This window comes from Periplaneta americana, chromosome 7, assembly GCF_040183065.1.
Source record: "Periplaneta americana isolate PAMFEO1 chromosome 7, P.americana_PAMFEO1_priV1, whole genome shotgun sequence".
Classification (NCBI taxonomy): domain Eukaryota; kingdom Metazoa; phylum Arthropoda; class Insecta; order Blattodea; family Blattidae; genus Periplaneta; species Periplaneta americana.
In genome coordinates, this window is record NC_091123.1 from 53,401,667 (window position 1) to 53,426,884 (window position 25,218).

Below are 25,218 nucleotides of genomic sequence, written 5' to 3' on the forward strand. Positions count from 1 at the left end.
CGGCCTCGTAATTGCGGTCGAGTGTCAAAATGTATATAAGCAATTCTTTTGACATTATTAACGTGGTGGAAGGAAAAAATGTTACTTTTTTATCTGCCGCCATCAGAATGTTTACTTTTGAGAAGAAGATCTACAGTAAGTGTATGTTATATGAGTCTACCGCTATGGAACAATTAGCATGCCTGGCGGTGAAACAAGCGGGCCTGGATTGAAATTGTGCTGCATCGGACATTATGTCTTGAACGACATTCGTCCGATACAGTAGAATATGCTCTAGTCTTATATGAATACGTGTAATCACTGTCACATCGAACAGTCCGAGACAAAACCGTGTGATTCTAGAGTAAATAGTACTTACTTATAAATGGCTCTTAGAGAACCCGGAATAAGCCCGCCATCGGTCCCAATTCTGAGCAAGATTAATCCAGTCTCTACCATCACATCCCATCTCTCTGAAATCCATTTTAATATTATTTAATATTATCCTTCTATCTATGTCTCGACCTCCCCAAGATCTTTTTCCCTCAGGTCTTCCAACTAACATTCTACACGAATTTCTGGATTCACCCACACGTGCTACATACCCTGGACATCTCAAACGTCTGGATTTAATGTTCCTAATAATTATGTTAGGTGACGAATACAATGAGTGCAATTTTGCGTTGTGTAACTTTCTTCGTTCTCCTGTAACTTCATTCCTCTTAGCCCCAAATATTTTCCAAAGCACCTTATCCTCTAAAGTAAATAGCAACGATAGAAAAAATTAGAACAGACAATAATAGATAAAAAGTGGTATACAGTATTAGAAACGGCACTTAGAGATGGCTAATATTATACTAATGAATAAATAGTGAATAGGAAAGGAAGTGTACGGTAATTTTTAATAGTACGATAGGCTGAGCAATAAGAAGTAGATAGCTAGTGAGAATACAGTATTGTTAAGTGTATACTACAAAGAAGTGTTATTGTAATTATTGTTATTGGTGGCACCGTATACAAGAAATGTGAGGTCCAACATTACCTGTAAAGAAATGTTGTGACGAAATATGTACCATATATAATATATTTGTCTGTAAAATATAAATTGTTACTTCAGCAAAGTTTTAAGCATATTGTTACAATAATCAAAGCATTCTGCATTCAATTTCAGTATTAATATTTGCTGCAAAAAATAACTTATCTTAGTTTTGTTATTATGCTTTCAATAAGTCTGTACTTCTATTTCACATTATCAGTAAACCATGTATTAAATAAATCAATTGGCTTCGGAAATTATGTAAAGTCACTGGTCAAAGCGACTTGTAAATTTGTCTGACCAGAAATATGGATTACCCAACAAATTTACTTTATACAGATTTTAAAGTATCATAATCATATTGTTCGCTCTTATATTGTCTCACATTTAAGGAAAAATAAAAATCTTGAAGTACATGAAGAAGTACATTGTACAGGGACATCATTTTATTTTTACTAACATTTCTAACATTAACCTGGCTATAACTTTGTATTAACGGAAATACCGTTTGCTACTCCCTTCCACGACTGGAGTTCGATGATACTGGCGTAAAATACAAACAAATCACTTTACTATGTATAGGAGGGAAGAAAACAAGTTCATCCATTTACGTAAACTAGGAAATAACGCGATTTTGTGTTTGATAACTTTCATTAGGTTTTTGTTTAATCAAAGTACAGTACAGTATTAACAATAAGTATTTTTACTTACGAATTGAGCTATCCATTCAGACGTATTCATTATGTAGTGTATATTATACTGTCTACAGCATATTAGCATACAATATAGAGAATGAAGTTAAATTGAAAAATAATCATAATATGGATATTTAAACACACTTTTTAAAATGGTGGCCATTCATTTTGATACAGGCTTCAGTTCTTTTGTGCATATTATCGCACTATAGACTATTGTACCTAATTCCAATTACCAGTTTCGTCCTTGGTACTAGTAACTCATGTTGAAATAATTCTGTACCTACTCTATATAAGAATACCTTACAGTTAATTACTTAACGAGACCCTTTTATTTAAGCTATTTTAAACAGTTGTATAATATTACGTAGACGTCCAATTCCTAACAGAAATTAATGTTTTTAGAAAAGAGCTAAGACAGCCCAGACACAAGCCCTTACAGAAGCGGGTGGCAAATCGGGATGCGACGTAGGCAAACGGACGACAGTACCTGTGCGAAAATATGATTCAATATTGAAAGCTCTTTCGTCACTGGAAAACGCGAACATATTTCTGGAACGTACTATACTCACTAACTCAGTACTGACCGTAAGGCAACTTATACTGCATACGCGGTCTTTGTTCTGTGTGTAGGACGGTTGGAAGTTTACTAGTAGAAGGGGTGGGAGAAAAGTACATTCAAAAACTCAGGTACAATAAAAATTGAAGTAAAAATAAAATGATGTCCCTGTATATCTGAGGATGGCAGTAACAGACGAGCGGATATATTTGCTCTTAATAAACAGACGAAAAAGGTAGTAATATTGGACCCCAAATGTACAGTTCGAAACGGATGTATCTCAAGCCTCAGCGGTTGATAGAGAAAAGCAAGTTATTTACCGCCCATGTGTTCCTCACTTGAGTGAGAGATATAATGCAATTGATTACACATGGGAGGTGAGGGGTTTGCTTTTTGGTGCCCGCGGATCTGCGTATAAATATACTACTGACATTTTAAAACAATATGATATGATATCCCAAGATATTAAAGTATTTGTTTAAACATCTTAAAGAAATCCATAGGTATTTTACATAATCAATTAAATAATGTTCAATTTTTAAACTTTCTAAATTGCATATTGTACTATGATTTCTACCTATTGTATTCATTTCTCTGTCTATTCCATACATGCATTTTTTGAAATTGTTTTCCGGACCTATATGGTCATCTGTTATGACAGGCGGATGTATTAATTTTTTTTTTTTTTAACTATTGAAGAAATTTATAAATATAGTTTACGAAGTCACTACCACAGAAATCAAATAAAACATAAATATAATCGACATTAATGTCATATTTGAAGACAAAAATGTACTTTCCCATTGATTGAGTTGAACATTTCAAAAAAGGAGAGTTATAAAATTATTCATTATATATGATATTAACAAATGGTGTATTTTTTATCTTTTTATTTCTGAAGACTATATTAATGTTTTTATTAAATGTCATTGGTTTCTGTCTGATTGTCAATTTATATTAAATGTGTTTTTCTCTCTTTTTCTCTTTCTTTTTTCTCTTGTATGTTAGTTGTCGGTCTCAATTAAGTTAGTGTATCTAGTAAATTGTCTTTGTAAATTGCATTATTGGCCAAGACCACACCGTACAAGAGCATGGCTCTTATGGTAGTGGCTAGAATAGTAATATACGTTACTAGAGCGGTATGTTGACGTTTTCATGGTCGAGGAAAAGATTGAAAAAGCGAAACGTAGTTGAGCTTTTTTAATTTCCGAGAACATGAAAACAAACATACCGCTCGTGTATCGTACATTATTTTGTGCGAAGATCGTTTATTACATACCTGAAAGACGAATTTCTAATTAGTTGCAATGAAATCTCCATGTTGGTTTCTGTTTAATGACGACAACTTCGGAACACCAAAATATCTTTCTTCAACATTGTTGCTATAAAATATTTTCTGTGTTTACTAAACTCCAGCAGGCCGTGATATATGTCTGTCTTTTTTTCCCCCAGTCTATAAATGCGAACTTAAAACAAACGGTAAGGTTATGTAATGATTTATTTTTCATTTTAATATTTTAACAATATTATTTATATAGCATATTGCAGTAATAACATCGACATCTGGAATCTTGTCGATTTTTTCACGGCTTCCTTAATGTTACTTGTATCAGGAATGCAATAAGTTTCGTGGAGTAGTAGACTTTACTTAATTTTTGCAAATATTTAAAAACAATAATTAACATTGCAATTTAGGTGAAATTGCAGTGGTAAGTTTCCAATTTATAATTATTACTATGTTAAACGTCTTTAAAAATAATATGTTAAAAGCCTAAAGCAGTAAAATGAATGTCGCGCTTAAGCGGTAAGAAGAGTGAAATTGTTGTGTGTGTTACGTTGGGAATACTGAATGTGGTGAATAATTCAACTTTATTTACCATACTTGCCAATGTAATCTGTGATTATAAATAATAGACACTCATTATTGTCCACATTAGCCATTTATTCATATTTGCCTAATATATACAGCAATTAAATCTGTTCAGATTCAAAATATTTACCGCCCTTTTCATTTTTCGTTTATTATTTTTAATCGCAATTGTAGATAAAAATATAAACATACTCCTAAGGGACTTATTCCGCATTGTCAGCGTTAGGTAGTAGGTCTACAGTCTGCGATATAAACGAAAGAATTGTACCTTGGAGGAAAGCAGGTATTAAGTCATCTACAATTTCAATGAAGACATAAATTTGACCAGCATTGAAAGCACTAAATATTGCCGTAAATATTTTACCTTTGCATGCGAGTACTCAAAAAGCAGCTTATTAACTTTCACAATACGTCTATCAATCAAACGTCACTCCGATACTAACACTTTCTAACTACTTCTCAGAACTGTCGTTACTGTAGCATTATTTACCGACACACGGCTGTAGAGGGCTACAACTTTTGTTTGTTGACATTTATATAAAGTAAACATACACCCAAAAAAATTGATATTTCAGAGAAAAATAGGAAGGGAGAGTTGTCATTATGTATATCATGTATAATCTCATCATTTCAAGGAAGTGATGGTCAACATTAAATCATGCCCGCTCCAAGCGGAAAAAATTTTAAATATTAACGTCACAGAAATATGACAAGGAAAATTTTCAAAACTCACAAAAGAATCTCCAAATGCAACATGACCCATTCGACATAGGAGTAAAGAATTCATACAAAACCAAGTTTTTATTTCAAACAACAGGGTGGTTCAGGAGGAAGTGATATATGTTAGGGATGGTATTTTTATTTGTATTTAAGTAGGTTATTTTACGATGCTGTATTAACACCTTAGGTTATTTAGCGTCTGAACGAGGTGAAGGTGATAATGCCGGCGAAATGAGTCCAAGGTCCAGCACCGAAAGTTATCCAGCATTTGCTCAAATTGGGTTGAGGGAAAACCCCAGAAAAACCCTCAACTAGGTAATTTATCCCGACCGGGATTCGAACCCGGGCCATCTGGTTTCGGGGCCGGACGCATTACAGTTACTCCACAGGTGTGGACGTTAGGGATGGTATTATGGAATAGTATGAGTACAAATGTTCACATAAACATATGGTCAATTTGCAATGGGTGTGGAGATACATCTGCTTCAATATTATGCATAACAAATGGTATGTAGGAACAAAAATGACTATGTACAATTGACTATACGTACAAAGAAATATTGTGTGTCGTTTTTCTCAGATTGTCTGAGGATAGTACTGTTCATAACGGGTGTAGAGAAACAGCTGCTTGTTGTTCACGTGGGTACAAGAGTGGGCATGTTGTTTCAGCATGACGGAGCCCTTGTACATTTTAGTCATCAGGGGACACAGTATCTAAATCTCATATTTCTCGAACAATGAACCGGCCTCGGTGCATTGGCCACCAAGGTCCCCAGACTTTATTCCTGCCGATTTGTGTGCGGGGGTGGAAGAAAGGCGAATTGTACAAAAAAATTAAACATCGATCTCAGCAAAGCAACACTTAAGACTTCTGCTGTCAATTCATGAATGCCATCCATGATAACTGTCAGACTTGCAACTATCATAATTCATAATATACAGACTGCATAATTTAATTTTTTCATTTCATGTATTGTTTTCAAATAGATGTTACATTAGCACCGAAGCTTTAAGATGTGGTAAGTCAAGATTTTACAAGATCACAATTTTTTGGCGAGATGAAGTGAGCCAATGTTAGCTTAAGTGTAGTTATACAGGGACATCATTTTATTTTTACTAACATTTTTAATATTAACCTGCCTATACCTTTAGAGAACCGGAAACACCGCTTGCTCCCCCCTCCAAGACTGGAGTTCGATGATACTGGCGTAAAACACAAATCACTCTACTAGGTATAGGAAGGAAGAAAAGTAGTTCATCCATTTACGTAAACTAGGAAATATCGCGATTTTGAGTTTGATAATTTTCATTAGGTTTTTCTTTAATCAAAGTACAGTACTGTATTAAGAATAAGTGTTTTTACTCACGAAGTGAGTTATCCATGCGAACGTATTCATTATGCAGTGTATATTATACTGTCTACAGCACATTAGCGTACAATATAGAGAAAGAAGTTAAATTGAAAAATAATCATAATATGAATATTTAAACACAATTTTGAAAATGGTGGCCGTTCATTTCGATACAAGCTTCAGTTCTTTTGTGCATATTATCGCACTATAGACTATTGCATCTAATTCCAATTGCCAGTTTCGTCCTTCGTACTAGTAACTCATGTTGAAATAATTCTGTACCTACTCCACGTACGTACTGTAAATTCAATCTTCACTTCTGCCCGACCCGAAAATATAAAATTACTCAGACATGCTATCTACTGTCCGTCCAAGTGATTATGCCGCAGGATTGTAGAAGGGGAGGAAATCACGTGACAGTTAATTACTTAACGAGGCCCTTTTATTTAAGTTAAATTAAACAGCTGTATAATATTACATAAACTTCCAATTCCTAAGAGAAATTAATGTTTTCAGAAAAGAGCTAAGACAGCCCAGCTATTACAGAGGGGCGAGCAGAAGCAGGTGGGGGAAATCGGGATGCGACGTAGGCAAACGGACAGTACCTGTGCGAAAATATGATTCAATATTGAAAGCTCTTTCGTCACTGGAAAACGCGAACATATTTCTGGAACGTACTATACTCAGTAACTCAGTACTGCTTACTATCTGCGGTCTTGGTGGAGTTGGAACTTCCTTAGTAGAAGAGGTGGGAGTGAAGTACATTCAAAAACGCAGGTACAATAAAAATTGAAGTAAAAATAAAATGATGTCCCTGTATATGTCCGGTACGGCTCGAAAAGCCATTTAACCTTAACTAGACATGCGTCCTTTCTTACTCAAGCTACTCGCCGCTGCTATTCCATAATGAAGATGACAACATGCAGTGGCTCCTTCACCTGAAAATGTTACTTCTACAGAGTAAGCCTATAATTTTGTTGGGAATTATATTACATTATTTACATGACTGTTTTGGAATTAAGTATCTATGTTCTTGACATCCAACACGATAATTAAATTGTATGAATAAAATCTTGCAATGTGCCCACTGCGGACATATTTATCAGCATATCTCTACGGCGTGTGATTTATGTTACGTCATATGACTTTATTCTTCTTCACGGTCACAGAGCTCGATTAAAACATTCCGGAGAGGTAGCAGCTTTTAATCAAGTACAGTCCGCACTGCTATTAAATGCATAACACAATTTGTTTCACTAGGAATCGAAATAAAATGTGCTAAAATAACTGAATCCCTGCTCAGGAATATCGATCTTCAAGAGTAACAAAGGGTTCACAGCATATGTTGTGCCATTACATGATATGTTGTACAGGGACATCATTTTATTTATATTTCAATTTTTATTGTACCTTAGTTTTTTTAATGTACCTCTTTCCTACCCCTTATACTAGTAAATTTCCACCCGTCCTCCACACAGAACCAAGACCGTATATGCAGTCAGAGTCGTACGGTCACAGTAAACAGTACTGAGTGAGTACAGTACGTTCCAGAAATATGTTCGTGTTTTCCAGTGACGAAAGAGCTTTCAATATTTTCGCACGGGTACTGTCGTCCGCATGCCTACGTCCCATCCCGGTTTTCAATTTAACTACTTCATTCTCCAGTGCTGTAGACAGTGTATTATACACTGCATAATGAATACGTCCGAAAGGATAGCTCAGTTCGTGAGTAAAAACACTTATTGTTAATATTGCATTGTATTTTGATTAAACTAAAACGTAATGAAAATTATCAAACTCAAAATCGCGATATTTGCGTAAATGGATGAGCTATTTTTCTTCCTTCCTATACCTAGTAAAGTATAGTAAAGTTTGTATTATACGTCAGTATCATCGAACTCCAGTCGTGGAAGAGTGTAGAAAACGGTGTTTCCGGTTCTCAACAGTTAATCCAAAAGTATAGCCAGGTTAATATTAGAAATGTTAGTAAAAATAAAATGATGTCCCGGTACATAAATATTACAGATAACTGTATGAACGTAAGGTTAGATAGTCCTCTGTTGTATTTACAAACTATTACTTCATATACAGAGTAACCCAAAAAATGTATACACTGTTTGTTCATCAATAATTTTGTAACAAATTGAGATAAATTTCTCATTTTCGGGGAACTTGTAGCTTAATATTGTTAGTTGGCAGCGACTAGATGAGCGCTCAGGTGTAGTGTCAAAGCAAAATGGCGGATGCAAGGTTGAAGTGGTATGTCCTTTCAATTTCACAAAGTCCAGTTGGGTGTTCAAAGAAGCCTCAGAACTGCACACGAGGAAATTATACGAACCATACAACACTTTACGTTCACCAGAGAAGTCTGTGAAAACAGTGTGCACGTGAAACCGGTATCAGTCGATCAAGTGTGCAGCGAATTTTGAAGACTGCAAAGTGGAAGGTGTAGGCATGCAATGAATGAGGACGACCCTGATCGACGAATTGAGTAGGCCTACTGTAAGTGGTTTGAAAACATTTTGGGAGAGGATTCGCAGTTTCCAGAGAACATTGTCTGTTCTGATGAGGCACAATTCAAACTGAATGGCAATCTAAACCGCCATAATTGCGTATGCTGCCCCCCCCCCTGAAAATCCGCACATCCATCAGGATAAAGCCGTCAATTTACCAAGACTTAATGTGTGGCGTGATCTGTCCTCTCGGGGTTTGATTGTGCCTATCTTTGAAGGTACAGTTAGCGGTATGGTGTATCTCAAGATGTTTCAGACAACAATTGTACCTGCCATACGAGAGCTGTATGGGGACGAGAGGTTTTATCTGCAAGAAGATGGCGCCCCTGTCCACTACCATCGAAATGTCAGGGCGTATCTCGATGAAACGCTATCCGGAAGATGGATAGGTCGAAGAGATGCTGTTGAGTTTAATCATTTGAAACTCGAGAATAGAGGTTTCATATTGAAAATTACTGATCCCTATTGCCAGCCATGGAGATTTACAAGCTAGCAGGAGGTTAAGGCTTCTAATTTTGCGGAAATATTGCATTAGTAATAGTAGGGATATTACATTGAACTGTAAGGAAACTTCCTGGCACTAATTTCTGTTAACGTCTCAGTGTATCCCAGGGCCGTATTGCAGACCAAAGGATTAGGTCAATTGGAAGAATCCATGACTCCATCAGTAATCGAACCCACAACCTTGGACTTTTAGCGTAGCTTTTGGTTAGGTATAAGGCACAACTGAATTACGAATTGACTCGTTATATTTAGTTCCCATAATAGTTTCGCGTGTATAAGGATACCGTACATCAGATATTCATAGATTTCAAAAAGGCATATGACTTGGTTAAGAGAGAAGTTTTATATAATATTCTTATTGAATTTGGTATACCAAGAAACTAGTTCGATTATTTAAAATGCATCTCAGTGAAATTTACAGCAGAGTCCGTATAGGCCAATTTCTCTCGTATGCTTTTCTAATTCACTGTGGGCTCAATAAAGAGATGCACTATCACCTTTACTTTTTAACTTCGCTCTAGAATATGTCATTAGGAAAGTTCAAGATAACAGACAGGGTTTGCAATTGAACTGGTTACATCAGCTTCTTGTCTATGCGGATGACGTGAATATGTAAGCAGATAATCCACAAATGATTAGGGAAAACACAGAAATTTTACTTGAAGCAAGTAAATCGATAGGTTTGGAAGTAAATCCCGAAAAGACAAAGTATATGATTATGTCTCGTGATGAGAATATTCTACGAAATGGAAACATAGAAATTGAAGATTTATCCTTCGAAGAGGTTGAAAAATTCAAATATCTTGGAGCAATAGTAACAAATATAAATGACACTCGGGAGGAAATTAAACGCAAAATAAATATGGTAAATGCATGTTATTATTCGGTTGAGAAGCTTTTGTCACCTAGTCTCCTGTCAAAAAAACTGAAAGTTAGAATTTACAAAACAGTTATATTACCGGTTGTTCTGTATGGTTGTGAAACTTAGACTCTCACTTTGAGAGAGGAACAGAGATTAAGAGTGTTTGAGAATATCGTTCTTAGGAAAATATTTGGGGCTGAGAGGGATGAAATTACAGGAGAATGGAGAAAGTTACACAACGCAGAACTGCACGCATTATTTTCTTCGCATAACATAAATAGGGGCAGTAAATCCAGAAATTTGAGATGGGCAGGGCATGTAGCATGTATGGGTGAATCCAGAAATCCATATAGTGTGTTAGTTGGGAGACCGGAGGGTAAAAGACATTAGGGGAGGCCGAGACGTAGATGGGAGGATAATATTAAAAGGGATTTGAGGGAGGTAGGATATGATGACAGAGACTAGATTAATGTTGCACAGGATAGAAACCGATGGCGGGCTTATGTGAGGGAGGCAATGAACCCATGGGTTCCTTAAAAGTCATTTGTAAGTAAGTAATAGTTTCGTGTGGTATTCGAATTTTATCAGACAAGCCATAACTTAATGTTTTGCGGTTGAAATTTTTCATATTACATTTTTTTTAGCAGTATATTGCTCTGAATCGCTAAATATGAGTTCACAATCCCTAGTTCCAACTTCATTCTAACGTTAAATACATCCTTGGCTGGAATAAGAGCTCTTCAATGCAGTAAAACGTGGAAAGTTTAGATTTTCATTGTATAGAAACGAGTCCTCGAAATGAATTATCGGATGTTTTTTTTAGCAAGTTAAATCATGTTACTTGAAGCGGAACCTCTATAAGTGCGTGATAAATAATTTAGCTAACCACTTTAACTAACGGTGTTGCCTGCTAGAGACTTAAATTTTGCTGCATAACTAACAAGCAGAGAGACTCTGATATGTATTACCGGTATGCATAAAGGTGCTGAAATATGTATGCAAATATGAGCAATAATTAAAAATACGAAATTTGAATATGTATTATTATTACAGTATTCTTATAATAATAATAATAATAATAATAATAATAATAATAATAACATTATTATTATTATTATTATTATTATTATTATTATTATTATTATTATTATTTCCTTATGGCTTTTAAGGAACCCGGAGGTTCATTGCCGCCCTCACATAAGCCCGCCCCTCTCCTGACCAAGATTAATCCAGTCCCTACCATCATATCTCACTTTCTCAAATCCATTTTAATATTATCTTCCCATGTACGTCTCGGCATCCCCAAAGGTGTTATTCCCTCCAGCCTCCCAACTAACATTCTATATCCATTTCTGGATTCGCCCATACGTGCTACATATCCTGCCCATCTCAAACGTCTGGATTTAATGTTCTTAATTATGTCAGATGAAGAATACAATACGTGCAGTTCTGCGTTGTGTAACTTTCTCCATTCTCCTGTAACTTCATCCCTCTTAGCCCCAAATATTTTCCTAAGAACCTTATTCTCAAACACCCTTAATCTCTGTTAATCTCTCAAAGTGAGAGTCCAAGTTTCACAACCATACAGAACAACCGGTAATATAACTGTTTTATAAATTCTAACTTTAAGATTTTTTGACAGCAGACTAAATGACAAAAGCTTCTCAACCGAATAATAACAGGCATTTCCCACATTCATGCTGCGTTTAATTTCCTCCCGAGTGTCATTAATATTTATTATTATTTTTTTCCTATTTATTTGTTATTATTATTATTATTATTATTATTATTATTATTATTATTATTATTATTATTATTATTATAAGAGAAGTAATTGCAATAAACTTTGTTAATTATTGTAGATGAGGTCGTCTTCAATATTAATAAGAAAGAGTTGCAGTTCTCAGTGTCTTATCATCTTAATGGGAAATCACAAAACTTTTTATAATACGATTTTCACACTTTCCTTTCAAGAGCGTTATTCCGATATTTTAAGCCAGTGGTTGCCAACGCCACGATATTGTGATGTAAGAGAAATGCAACCCGCAAACCATAATTGCAGAGAGAGGGGTGGAGTGGGTATCTCCTCAGGTTATGCAGTGAAAGACAGTGCAGAGACGGACTGTGACCGGAAAAGAAAATCAAAACAATGTTCTTATACGTATTAGCTGTATATGCATTATCCGTCTTAACTTTTCTCCTGCCATTCATTATTTGTAACGTTGTAATGTAGTATTATCTGCTTGATAGTACGTAGGGCTATCATAAATTACATGTTTTGATTCAAAAGAGGATTAGCTCACTGAAGTGCTGAGGAGAAGAAGAAGAGAATAGAAAGATCTGAGGTAGAAGGATTATCCATGCAAATATTATCAAATTATACTCAAACCCTTTCAGCTAAATTGCTTCTTCCCTTCCGCAAACACAAAATAGTTATCATATGGAAATATAAACTGATATTTCTAAAACATCTGCGAAAAAAGTCTTTCCATTATGTACGAGTATGTTAACATTATTCTATTCCGTCTAACAAAGAATAAAAGAATGTAATGCACATCTTAGGCAATTCAATTATGTTGATAAGAAAATTTGCTCGTGCTTCTAGTTTTCCTGACTCTAAAGACAAATGAAGTCTCTTTTTATTTTCCTGCATATTCATTTACAGACAGGGCATATCAAAAGTCCGGTAACACTTTCAATATTTTATTACACAAAAACTACTAATGATAGCACTTTCAAACACACGTCAGTTTAAAGTCAAACTCTCAAAGTTCGTTTCACACCTTACAGAAATTCAATGTGTGAACCACGAGTGACTCGGCAGATGTCCAAACGATAATCAAACTCTTCCCATATCCTTTTCAACATATCCTCTGTGACTGTGGCGGCAGCTTCTCGAATTCTGGTTTTTAGTTCCTCTAAATCACGTGGCAAAGGCGGTACAAACACACGGTCCTTTAGATACCCCCATAGAAAAAAAAAGTCACATGCAGTCATATAGGGTGACCTTGGTGGCCATGTCATGAAACATCTGTCCCTTACTCCAGCACGTCCTATCCAACGATCAGCAGACGACGATGACTTATTCAGCCGCTTAATTTTCAGCGACGAAGCGACATTCCATACGAGTGGAAAATTAACAACCACAACTGTCGTGTTTGGGGTAGGCCTACACAGAAACCTCACAGAATCATTGAACATGAGCGTGATTCACCAAAGGTAAATGTTTTCTTCGCGTTGTCACAACGAAAACTGTACGGACCTTTCTTCTTCATTGAGGCTACTGTGACTGGACATTCATATCTGGACATGTTGGAGCAATGGTTGGTGCCTCAACTTAGACAAGATCTCGATGACGATTTCATCTTTTAGCAAGATGGGGCTCCGCCACATTTCCACAATGCAGTTCATGCTTACCTGAATACGGAGATGTATTATAAACTTCAGTTTAAATTCATACAAGAAGCTCTAAGTTTAATTAGAAACTATATAGGCCAATTACACTTATTAGAAGAATTTGTTCTTTAAGAATTAATTTAAACTATTTAGTACGTCAAAAATCTAATTATAGCTAGAGAATTTGACATATATATTTGACTCTCTCTCTCTCTCTCTCTTTAATACCAAACATTTCACAGACATTTCTTGCTAAACGAAAAGTAAAGTCGTGGATATCTTCACAATAAATAAAAATAAATTTGTTTTCGTCACCAATACCAGAATGAATCACAGTTCTATACCGGATGATTCAAAACATTGCGCTGAAACTGAAGGGGCTTAGAAGAAGTCGAAATATAGCATTTGTTTTTTTTAATAGAATCCGTAGTCTTCAAAGTAGGCAATTAGTATATATAACGGCATTAATCATAATTTGCATGTTACTTCCTGCCATCACGTTCGAATGGGGAGATATACAACTTTTTTTGCAGCAAATAGTTCCAGGGGTGTTAGAAAACATACCACTTAAAGTGCGTCAGCAGATGTGGATGCAAGAGGACACATCTTGCTGTATGAGATTTTCTAAATTTCGCATATTCCGGGCGATGGATCGGAAGAAGAGGTCAAATTCAATGGTCAGCCCGCTCTCCTCATTATGGGGACACAAAAATCTCGTTTACGAAACACTGCTGTTTCAGTAACACTTTATCAAAGATACTCGCAGCATGTGATGTGGTTCGAGAGGTGTCTGGGGCATTTGGGAGACTGCACCAAAGTTTTCCTCGATGAAATGCCTATGTTGAATATGGTGGTCGCCAGTTCGAACAACTTTTTGTGCAATATAAAATTAATTGTTAGTTAAATTAATTATTTTACCTACTAAATTTATTAAACAAATTAAAATTACTTCATTGGTATGTTGTTCATCCTGCAATTCCTAACACTGGCTTATATTGACTCAAGATTACATCCTAGACCATGAGTTCGTATTGTAAAATTGTTATATTTCAACACCTCTGTAAGCTCCTTCAGTTTGACCTCAACATTTTAAAGTCTAAACGCCTCACAAAATCACTGTAATAATTAAGGAGAAAAACATGTACCAAGCCTAAATCTATTTTATCATGTCGAGTTTCTTAAGGCTACTACATTTCCGATGATATGCGGAGATAGATATGCCAAATTTGCACAAAAATTACACTTTCTGTGCATTCTTTTTCCTTGGTTATAGATTTTCCAGCTAACTAGGTTTGCTTTTAGTGAGGAATATTTACATTTGGGTATGATTTTGTTTAGTATGTTTTTTCTTACAAGCTTAATGTTTTTCCTGCAAGTCTATTACTGTCACAATTGCGATAACATCTTGATTGATGAATGCTCAAACTCCATTGAATTCCAAACATATAGCAGTATGTCAGACTTGTACGTATGAGAGAACACGATATGAATGCACGTCTTGTGTTGTTTCATGATTCTCACACAAAGCAGAGCAAAAAAAATAAATTTGAATCAAACCATAAAAAATATTACTATCGTTATGATAATAGAGATGATATGGCAACATGACAATTACAGATATGGAAGTACGACGATGAAAGATGTCCAACGAGTTTTGACCACACGACGTTGAGAGATGCGACGACATGACGACAAGAAGTACAAAGGCACGACGATGAGATATGCGACGACACTGACGATGAGAAGTACGAAGGCACGGCGATGAGAGAGACTATTGCACGATGATATACGGCGACTAGAGATACGATGGCACGGCGATGAAAGATGCGACGGCACACCAATGAGAAATACGACGAAGCGACGTTGTGAGACGATGACACGGCGAGAAGAGATGCGAAGAGACGGAGATGAGAGAGACGACGGCACGATGATAAAAAAACGACGGCACAACGAAGAGAGATGCGAAGGCACGGCTATGAGAGAAACTATTGCACGATGATATACGACGACTAGAGATACGATGGCACGGCGATGAAAGATGCGACGGCACACCAATGAGAAATACGACGAAGCGACGTTGTGAGACGATGACACGGCGAGAAGAGATGCGAAGAGACGGAGATGAGAGAGACGACGGCACGATGATAAAAAAACGACGGCACAACGAAGAGAGATGCGAAGGCACGGCGATGAGAGAGACTATTGCACGATGATATACGACGACTAGAGATACGATGGCACGGCGATGAAAGATGCGACGGCACACCAATGAGAAATACAACGAAGCGACATTGTGAGAGACGATGACATGGCGAGGAGAGATGCGAAGAGACGGAGATGAGAGAGACGACGGCACAACGAAGAGAGATATGAAGGCATGGAAATAAGAGGGACGATGGCACAACAAGGAGAGATGCGAAGGCACGGCGATGAGAGAGACGAGGGCACGATGTTAAGAGAGACAACGACACAACGATAGGAGAGACGACGGCACGATGATAGGAGAAACGACGACACGATGATAATAGAGACGACGTAACGATGATAAGAGAGACGACGGAACGATGATAAGAGAGACGATGGAACGATGATAAGAGAGACGACGGAACGATGATAAGAGAGACGACGGCAAGATTATGAGAGACGACGGCACGATGATGAGAGACGAAGGCACGATCATGAGAGACGAAGGCACGATAATTAGAGAGACGACGGCACGATGATAAGAGAGACGACGGCACGATGATAAGAGAGATGACGGCACGATGATAAGAGAGACGACAGCACGATGATAAGAAAGACGACGGCACGATGATGAGAGAGGCGACGGCACGATGATAAGAGACGACGGAACGATGATAAGAGAGACGACGGCACGATGATAAGAGAGACGACGGCATTATGATAAGAGAGATACGAAGGCAAGGCGATAAAAGAGACGACGAGACGATGATAAGAGAGACGACGGCACGATGATAAGAGAGATGAGAGCACTAGAGCAATTCCACGTGTAACTGACTGACATTTACAGTACACTTTGACAGCAAAATGTCTGCCTAAATTGTATAATGGGTTGAAATTAGACTGTGTCACCGCAAGATTTTATAGATGGAAGTGTACACTTAAGATACATATAAAAATAAACGCCTTTAATAGGGAAAGTATACTATTTATTTACGTCCAAAGTGTGTGTAACAGACTGACATAAATGTCAACTCTCTCTTCGGGTGAACATGGTTCTCCACAGATTTCTCTGAATTGTCATTCCTGATACAATTTTGCAAAATATAGTTCGGAAAGGAAATTGTAATCTTCAGTTTAAGTTGAAAACGACCTCCAAACCACGATTAGTAACGGAGTTATGGCCGAAAAAGTGATGTGTAACAGACTGACCTCATTCTGTAACTGACTGACATCTCTGAATTTTAAAATGAAGTTGCACTTACAGAACCGTAAATAGTACAAAATAATATGAAACTTGATAAGTAGTAAATTAACATAACTATTAATTTAAATGAATAATATGTTTTCCAGAATACAAAAATTAGTTTGCTTAATAAAGCATGGGGCTCTATCTCCATGCCCCCCAAGTGCCTTCATGGCATGTTACGGGGATACCTTTACCTTTTAACCATGCATCTTAAATGACACAAATTAATGTACATACAAGTATTACATAGGCCTACTTAATAACATATATAGTTCTTTCTCTGTGATTAAACACTGTATATACAAGCCATATGCATTGGTGTTTAATTTTAGGACTATAAGAGTGTCACAGCAACCTTGACAGCGCTTATCACTCTATATGGCATCAACTCCCCAGCGTAAGACAGTATGTTACGTTACTCAAGCGCGTTCCTAAACATCTGGCACTGACCTCCTTATCGATTACGATAAAGTGACGCAGATCACAGTTTATATTTCCCGTGCCTATGGCTGTTATATATTATGTTCATAATAATAGATTAAAATGTTGAGTTCTACTTTTAGATTGAATTTGAACCATTGGAATTAAACACGTAGAAGCACTCCACGGCACTCGTTGACTCACTTATTTAGTCTCACAAGTATGTACTGCAGGAACACTGTCAACATGTCACTTGTTATCTGAATAAACTTTAGTTTCTTTTCACACACGGAACCTGTGGACCTTTCGCACTGATTGTTCACAAGACAGTTGTACATATTCTACAACATAGGGATCTAACACTTTCACGTAATGAACTCCATGATATGCCGGAATAGGTGCAAGATATTCAAATCGTTTTTCGAGATACCTTTTTCCTTCGTCTATCTCAATCTATGCTACCTCCTTAACAATAATTTGGATTAATATTTAAGGAGAAGAATTCGCTCCGGCACCGGGAATCGAACTCGGGTCCTTGGTTCTACGTACCAAGCGCTCTGACCACTGAGCTACTCCGAATTCAATCCGAACCGGTGCTGTGGATTGAATTCGGAGTAGCTCAGTGGTCAGAGCGCTTGGTACGTAGAACCAAGGACCCGAGTTCGATCCCCGATGCCGGAGCGAATTTTTCTCCTTAAATATTAATTTTCAATATTACAGATATTCTGTATGACAAATTAAAAAATCTATAATATCTCATAACTAGCAGTGCATATGTCTGTACAGATTACTGTGCACTTAACTGCGGAATCCCGGCCAAATAAGTCACTCAGCTGAGTGCGCTCCTAGTATAATGGCAGTTGACATTGGATACACGTCAACATATATGCCTAACTTGGAGTCAGGACATAAAGGGAAACATTAAGGGAGGAATGTTCGATCCGGTGCTGTGGATTGAATTCGGAGTAGCTCAGTGGTCAGAGCGCGTGGTACGTAGAACCAAGGACCCGAGTTCGATCCCCGGTGCCGGAGCGAATTTTTCTCCCTAAATATTAATTGTCAATATTACAGATATTATTCTGTATGACAAATTAATAAATCTATAATATCTAATAATAATTTGGATGTTTTTATTGCTCACAATGTTACAAAATTCTGTAGCGCTTTGTATCTTCTTCCCCGATTTCGCAGGCATCCATGCCATCCTTTTTACTTGGCCTCCATCACATCCACGGCCCCTTTGCCATGATGTGACTGAAAGAAGTTCCATTCTATGTTAAATCCAAATATGCGAGCAAGCAATGTCACATTGCTCAATGTTTACTTCTGTTTAAAATGACTCGCTGCTTTATCTGAAAATATTTTTACCACCTCAATGTTCGGAAGAATCGCCAAAATTTCCGAAAACACTTTTCGTAGACAAACATTCACTGCATAGCCTATTTGTCATGTACTACATAATCTGACACTAATGCAGAGGATTTCTTCTGAACTTCCCTGTCACCTTCCTGTTTAAACCAGGCAACAGCAGTAAATATTAAGACCTGCTTATTGTTCCAATGAGCTTACTGAATCTCATTTTGCTTTTTTCAGGTATAATTACTACACACTTATCACCAGATCACGTATAACTTCACCAAGGCCTTCCAAGTAACTAAGTACGCTGTGAGAATGAATAGCATAACAGCTGAGAGCGCGACATGTCAGTCACTCACAATGCCGTTGCGGAAAACGAAATCACTTTAGAAGAAAATGTTCTAATACTTTTTTATTGGTAATGTAGTAATAACGCAGAATACCAAAGGAAATTTTAATCTGTCAATTATTGTGCTGTGTGGAAGATTTTTTGTATGTTTCTTGTGACGGACTGACCGTAACTTACAGTACAAATAATTATGATTTTAAGTTATTTAGGATCTTAGGACACTTTAACCAATTACATATTTACTTCACGGAAAGACCAAAATATAGTATACAAAAAAGACCGCTCGAAATAAAACAAATTTACGTGTCCAAATTGTGACACGAAACATAAGTATATATACGTGCTTTTTAAGCGTTTGGAATATGACAAGATCTGCAGCAAGTTGTAGACTAAAAGAAAGAGTATTTTAAACATTACCTTACGAAATAAGGCGGTTTAAAGTATAAAGAAACATATTTCATCAACAAAAATTCTCCTACATCAATTTCAAGAAATTCACCTCAGTATGACATTTTCGTGGAATTGCTCTATGATAAGAGAGACGACGGCACGATTATAAGAGAGATACGAAGGCAAGGCGATAAGAGAGGCAAGGAGATAAGAGAGACGACGGCACGATGATAAGAGAGACGACGGCACGATGATAAGAGAGACGACGGCACGATGATAAGAGAGACGACGGCACGATGATAAGAGATACGAAGGCAAGGCGATAAGAGAGACGACGGCACGATGATAAGAGAGTCGACGGCACTATGATAAGAGAGACGACGGCACGATGATAAGAGAGATACGAAGGCAAGGCGATAAGAGAGACGACGACACGATTATAGGAGAGACGACGGCACGAGGAGAGATACGAAGGCATGGCAATGAGAGGGACGACGGCACAACAAGGAGAGATGCGAAGACGGCGATTAGAAATGACAGCATGATGATAAGAGAGGCGACGGCACGAGGAGAGATGCGAAGGTACGGCAATGATAAATACGACGATACGAGTGACGATTGTACGGCGAGGAGAGAGCCAACGGCACGGCGATGAGAGAGACGATGACACGACAATGAAAGATAGATGTCAGAGACGATGACACGGCGAGGAGAGATGCAACGGCACGACGATTAAAGATAAGGACAGCAAAACGAAAATAAATACAACGACACGACGATGACAGAATGGCACGATGTTGAGACACACGATGGCACGACGATGAGATATACGACGCGTACAAAGATGAGAGATGACGACGGTACGACGATGAGAAATACAACGGCACAACAATAGGAGACACAACGGCACGACGATAAGATACACAATTATGCGAAGATGAGAGAAGAAGATGGCATGACGATGAGAGGTGGGACAGCACGAAGATAAGGGAGACGACTGCACTGCGATGATAGATGCAATGTCAAGGCGATGAGGAATAAGACAACACGGCGACGATGAGGAATAAAAAGGCACGGCGACTAGAGGTACTATGACGGCACGATGACGGAGAAATGACAAATGACAATGGAGACACAACGTTATGACGACATTAGAATAAATATATTAATAATTGATGTTGAAGTCCAAGTGAGGACAGGACTTTTTACATGGTTTCAGGATACACTAACACTTTAACATTTTTCCTGTAATAAAAGGTGTCCGTAGCACGAAATCGACATTCTCTCCTCCTGGTGCCGATGTCAAGAAAGCATAAAACTTTACTCATCTCCTGTGATTCTCAATGTTACATACACACATTACTTCCAATTGTACTTATGGTACGATGACAAAAATATATGGATAATAATTGTAATAAAAGAAATTTAATTATGCAATTACTGATATCAATTAAATTTTTTAACTTATATTATTTTATAGAATAATTCGCTGCTGTTTCTATTCCCGCTTCAGTGATGTTACTTTCACATCAATTTTAAGTCAAATGTTACTTAAACATTAATTACAGTTCACGTAATTACTGTGTGGAAAGCACACTTGAGCCAGATAGCTGCTGTCAATCAACTTTAACAAGGGAAGGGTGCATAACAATGTATAAGGGTGAATAACGGAGTAGCACCAAGGGTGGCAAAGTAAATTGCAGTCGGCTTAATTAAATACGGGCTATCAAGAGATCTGGGCAGATCCTGCGGTTCTAAGACATAATGCAATACAACTGGCCGCGGACCTAGTTTGATCTCAGTGCCTTAAAAGCGTCTCACGATTAATTGCTTTCTTTAAATAGAATGGCGGATTCGGGATTTAAAAAGATTTAAACAATTATATACTACACTCCACTAAAAGTGTATCATTTGTATTCCAACAAGAATAACTTTACAGCACTGTTATATTTATTTATAATTTGTGGACACTACAGCTCATCAGTAGGCCTCCGAAGTTTATATATATTTTTTTTCTGAGATATCACAGACAATGCAGAATGCTACATAAACTCGCTTCACTCTTTTTTAGTTGGTTATTTAACGACGCTGTATCAACTACTAGGTTATTTAGCGTCGATAATAATAATAATAATAATAATAATAATAATAATAATAATCCGTGGCGCTACAGCCCATGTAGGGCCTAGGCCGACCTGCCGGCTGTTCGCCTCACGCCCACATGCAGAAGCAGAGGTGAACGATCATCCAACCAGAATGGAAGTATCGTGAGGTAAGCACGATGATCCCCTCCCAGACGTTTTAACTGGCTTTCGCAACAGGATATCGCTACCTATCTTACTTCACCAAGTGCATCACGATGCTGGGTGGGCACCGGTCCCATATACTGGCCGAAATTTCATGAGAAAATTTCGTCACCCATGAGGACTCGAAACAGCGCGCATTCCGCGTAACTCTAGTCCTAGGCAGGATGCCTTAGACCACTACGCCACGGCGCGGGACGAGATTGATGATAGCGAGATGGTATTTGGCGAGATGAGACAGAGGATTCACCACAGATAACCTGGCATTCATCTTACGGTTGGAGAAAACCTCGGAAAAAATCCAACCAGGTAATCAGCCAAAGAGGGAATCGAACCCCTGCCCGAGCGCAACTTCAGACCGGCAGGCAAGCGACTTGATCGACTGAGCCACGCCGCTGGCTCGCTTCACTTCAAAACGAATCAATATAGCCTATTTTTATCTTACAGGTTTTTCTTTTATCTTTTTTTTTTTCCCCCCCATTTTTCACTATTTATTGGTCATTTTTTTTGTTTTTGTTTAGGAAATTGTCTACTTTTTGTCGCATTTTTGCCCTTTTCTGCTTTTTAACGGAATCGTAGTGTAATCGTAGTCCATTTTCGAGAACCCACTACAGATTGCTTACGAAATTCGACTGCGTAATGCAAAAGGATTCCTTATGGTTACATCAGTCTTGAATCCTGATCAAGTGTGTTACGTGCTTCTTCCAATTCAACATATCGTAAGAAGCAATCAATCGTATTAAACGTTTTTGTTTGAAATATCTAAAAGAATAACTCCCGAAATTAATGACATTACTTACAATTCACTCCATGTATTCTCTTGTTCGTTCTCCTATACTTTTGCTGCTGTTCAATTATTAGTCCATATATCTACTCTGTACTTGTTTAGCTTTTCTGCCAATATTTCTTGATTCAATTTATCATTTTTCCTATAACTTCACAAAGTGAAGAAGCATTTGTAGTTAATAAATATTCATTCATTCATAAAACAGAAAGGTTACAATAACTACGCTACGGTAATAGCTTGTTTTGTTCGATGCTATCGTCATAGCTGTGGTTAGGATTTTGATGAAATTGCATCTTTTTTTAATAAGCCAGAAACATAGCCGCTTTAGTATTTATATGTGATGTGATAAACTGAGTGTTTTAGGACATATTTGTTGGGGCATTTTTTTTTGCATTTTTTGCCTGTTTCAACTCATAAGAGCATCCTTTGTGTTATTCGGATATTTTTGAGGCATTTTCATTTAATTTTGGCCACAAATCCCCATTATTAATATAAAATAATGTTTATTTCCTTTGATATTTTGTCTACATATTTTGTCCATTAATACCCTTTATTTTTTACTTCGTTATTTAACGACTCTGTACCAACTACGAGGTTATTTAGCGTCGATGGAGTTGGTGATAGTGATATGATATTTGGCGACATGAGGCCGAGGATTCGCCATAGATTACCTGACATTTGCCTTACGGTTGGGAAAAACCTCGGAAAAACCCAAGCGGGAATCGAACACGCGCCCGATCGCAACTCCGGATCGGCAGGCAAGGTACGCCGGTGGCTAATACCCATTATTTTGTATAATATTTTAATCGTTTTTCTACACAAATATTGCCCTTTTTACGTAGTACACCCTATGTAATGGATCAGTCCAACTATCCCTTCAATATAGACTCCTCTATACTTGCTAATTTCGTATAAGAGTGGCCTTGTGATGGGCTACATGGAAACTACATCAGGTAAAATAATTAATTAAAGTGTACCACTTAGAAAAAATTATGTAAAATTAAATAAACTTAAATGTTGGTGCTAGAATTTAATTTAATTACTAGTCTAAATATTAAGTAGCACAAAACTCCTTTTCCTACTAAGCCAATTTTAGAATGTAAGATCAAATTTTAGGGCATTGTTTAAAGATTTTATGTCATAAACGCATTGTTTTTAGGACTTTTTTATGATTTATAGGTCATCAAAATCCTAGCCTTAGTTATAGCATAAGCCAGAGTGCAGTAAGTTTCCAAACACACTGTACATAAATACTCTAATTTATACAGCACTAGTTGCATTACAATTGTCCCTATATTTAAAAAATAAGACATCAAACTCACTCCGAGGATTAGGTAGAGGAAGACAATACAGACGCGGGCAAGCCTATTAGGTATTGTTTTTCCCTCTCGATTTTCTCAGAGAGTCCCTAGAAATGAAATCCTCTTTAACGATGCTGAGTGTCTTAGAGTCACAACCAAATACAAATGATCAGGGAGGCGGGACCTGACCGGCGACTGTAGAAATGAATTCAATGTTATGTGGGTGTGCCTGCTTGTCGGAGGGAGGGAAGAAGGGAAGGGGTTAAAACTGAAGGGGTTTTGTGAGAATCGTTTAGAGTCGCGTCACGTCGCATCTACCCCTTGCTCCGCATTGCGCTCGCTCGCCTCTAAATGCAAACTGGGGCGCGACAAGGGAAATCTGAATGTAAACTACCTCTAAACTCCTCGTACTTGGCCGACTAGAGCGAACGGACGGACGGACGGGCGTTCCGATGATCGCTCACAGTCAGCGGACTCCGCCGTCAGTGATATTTCAGTAACAAGCTGCCTTTAATGCACACAAAACCCTGATTTCTCCTATTAGACACTTCTAAATATTGCTTGATACAATAAATTTACGTTCACTCTCATATTATAGTCCGGGTCAGCTTATTTAATACCCTAAGGGTGAAACCTAATCATTTTTCCTCCATTACTGCATACGCTAGTGGATTATGGTGATTTTGTACTTCGCAGGTTGAATTTTCTTTTGCCAACTTTGTTTCGAATTTCGGTACTGAGAAATACTGCAACTGGTAGTGATTTTATAACTGTTATGTAGGTCAGTTTCTGTCAGATACGTTTCCAATTCACTGTGGGCTAAAGGAAGGAGATGCACTATCACCTTTACTTTTTTACTTTGCTCTAGAGTATGCCGTTAGGAAAGTCCAGGATAAAAGAGAGGGTTTGGAATTGAACGGGTTACATCAGCTGCTTGTCTATGCGGATGACGTGAATATCTTAGGAGAAAATCCACAAAGGATTAGGGGAAACACGGGAATTTTACTGGAAGCAAGTAAAGAGATAGGTTTGGAAGTAAATTCCGAGAAGACAAAGTATATGATTACGTCTCGTGACGAGAATATTGTACGAAATGGAAATATAAAAATTGGAAATTTATCTTTTGAAGAGGTGGGGAATTCAAATATCTTGGAGCAACAGTAAAAAATATAAATAATACTCGAGAGAAAATTAAACTCAGAATAAATATGGGAAATGCCTGTTATTATTCCGTTGAGAAGCTTTTATCATCCAGTCTGCTGTCAAAAAATCTGAAAGTTAGAATTTATAAAACAGTTATATTACCGGTTGTTCTGTATGGTTGTCAAACGTGGACTCTCACTTTGAGAGAGGAGCATAGGTTAAGGGTGTTTGAGAACAAGGTGCTTAGGAAAAT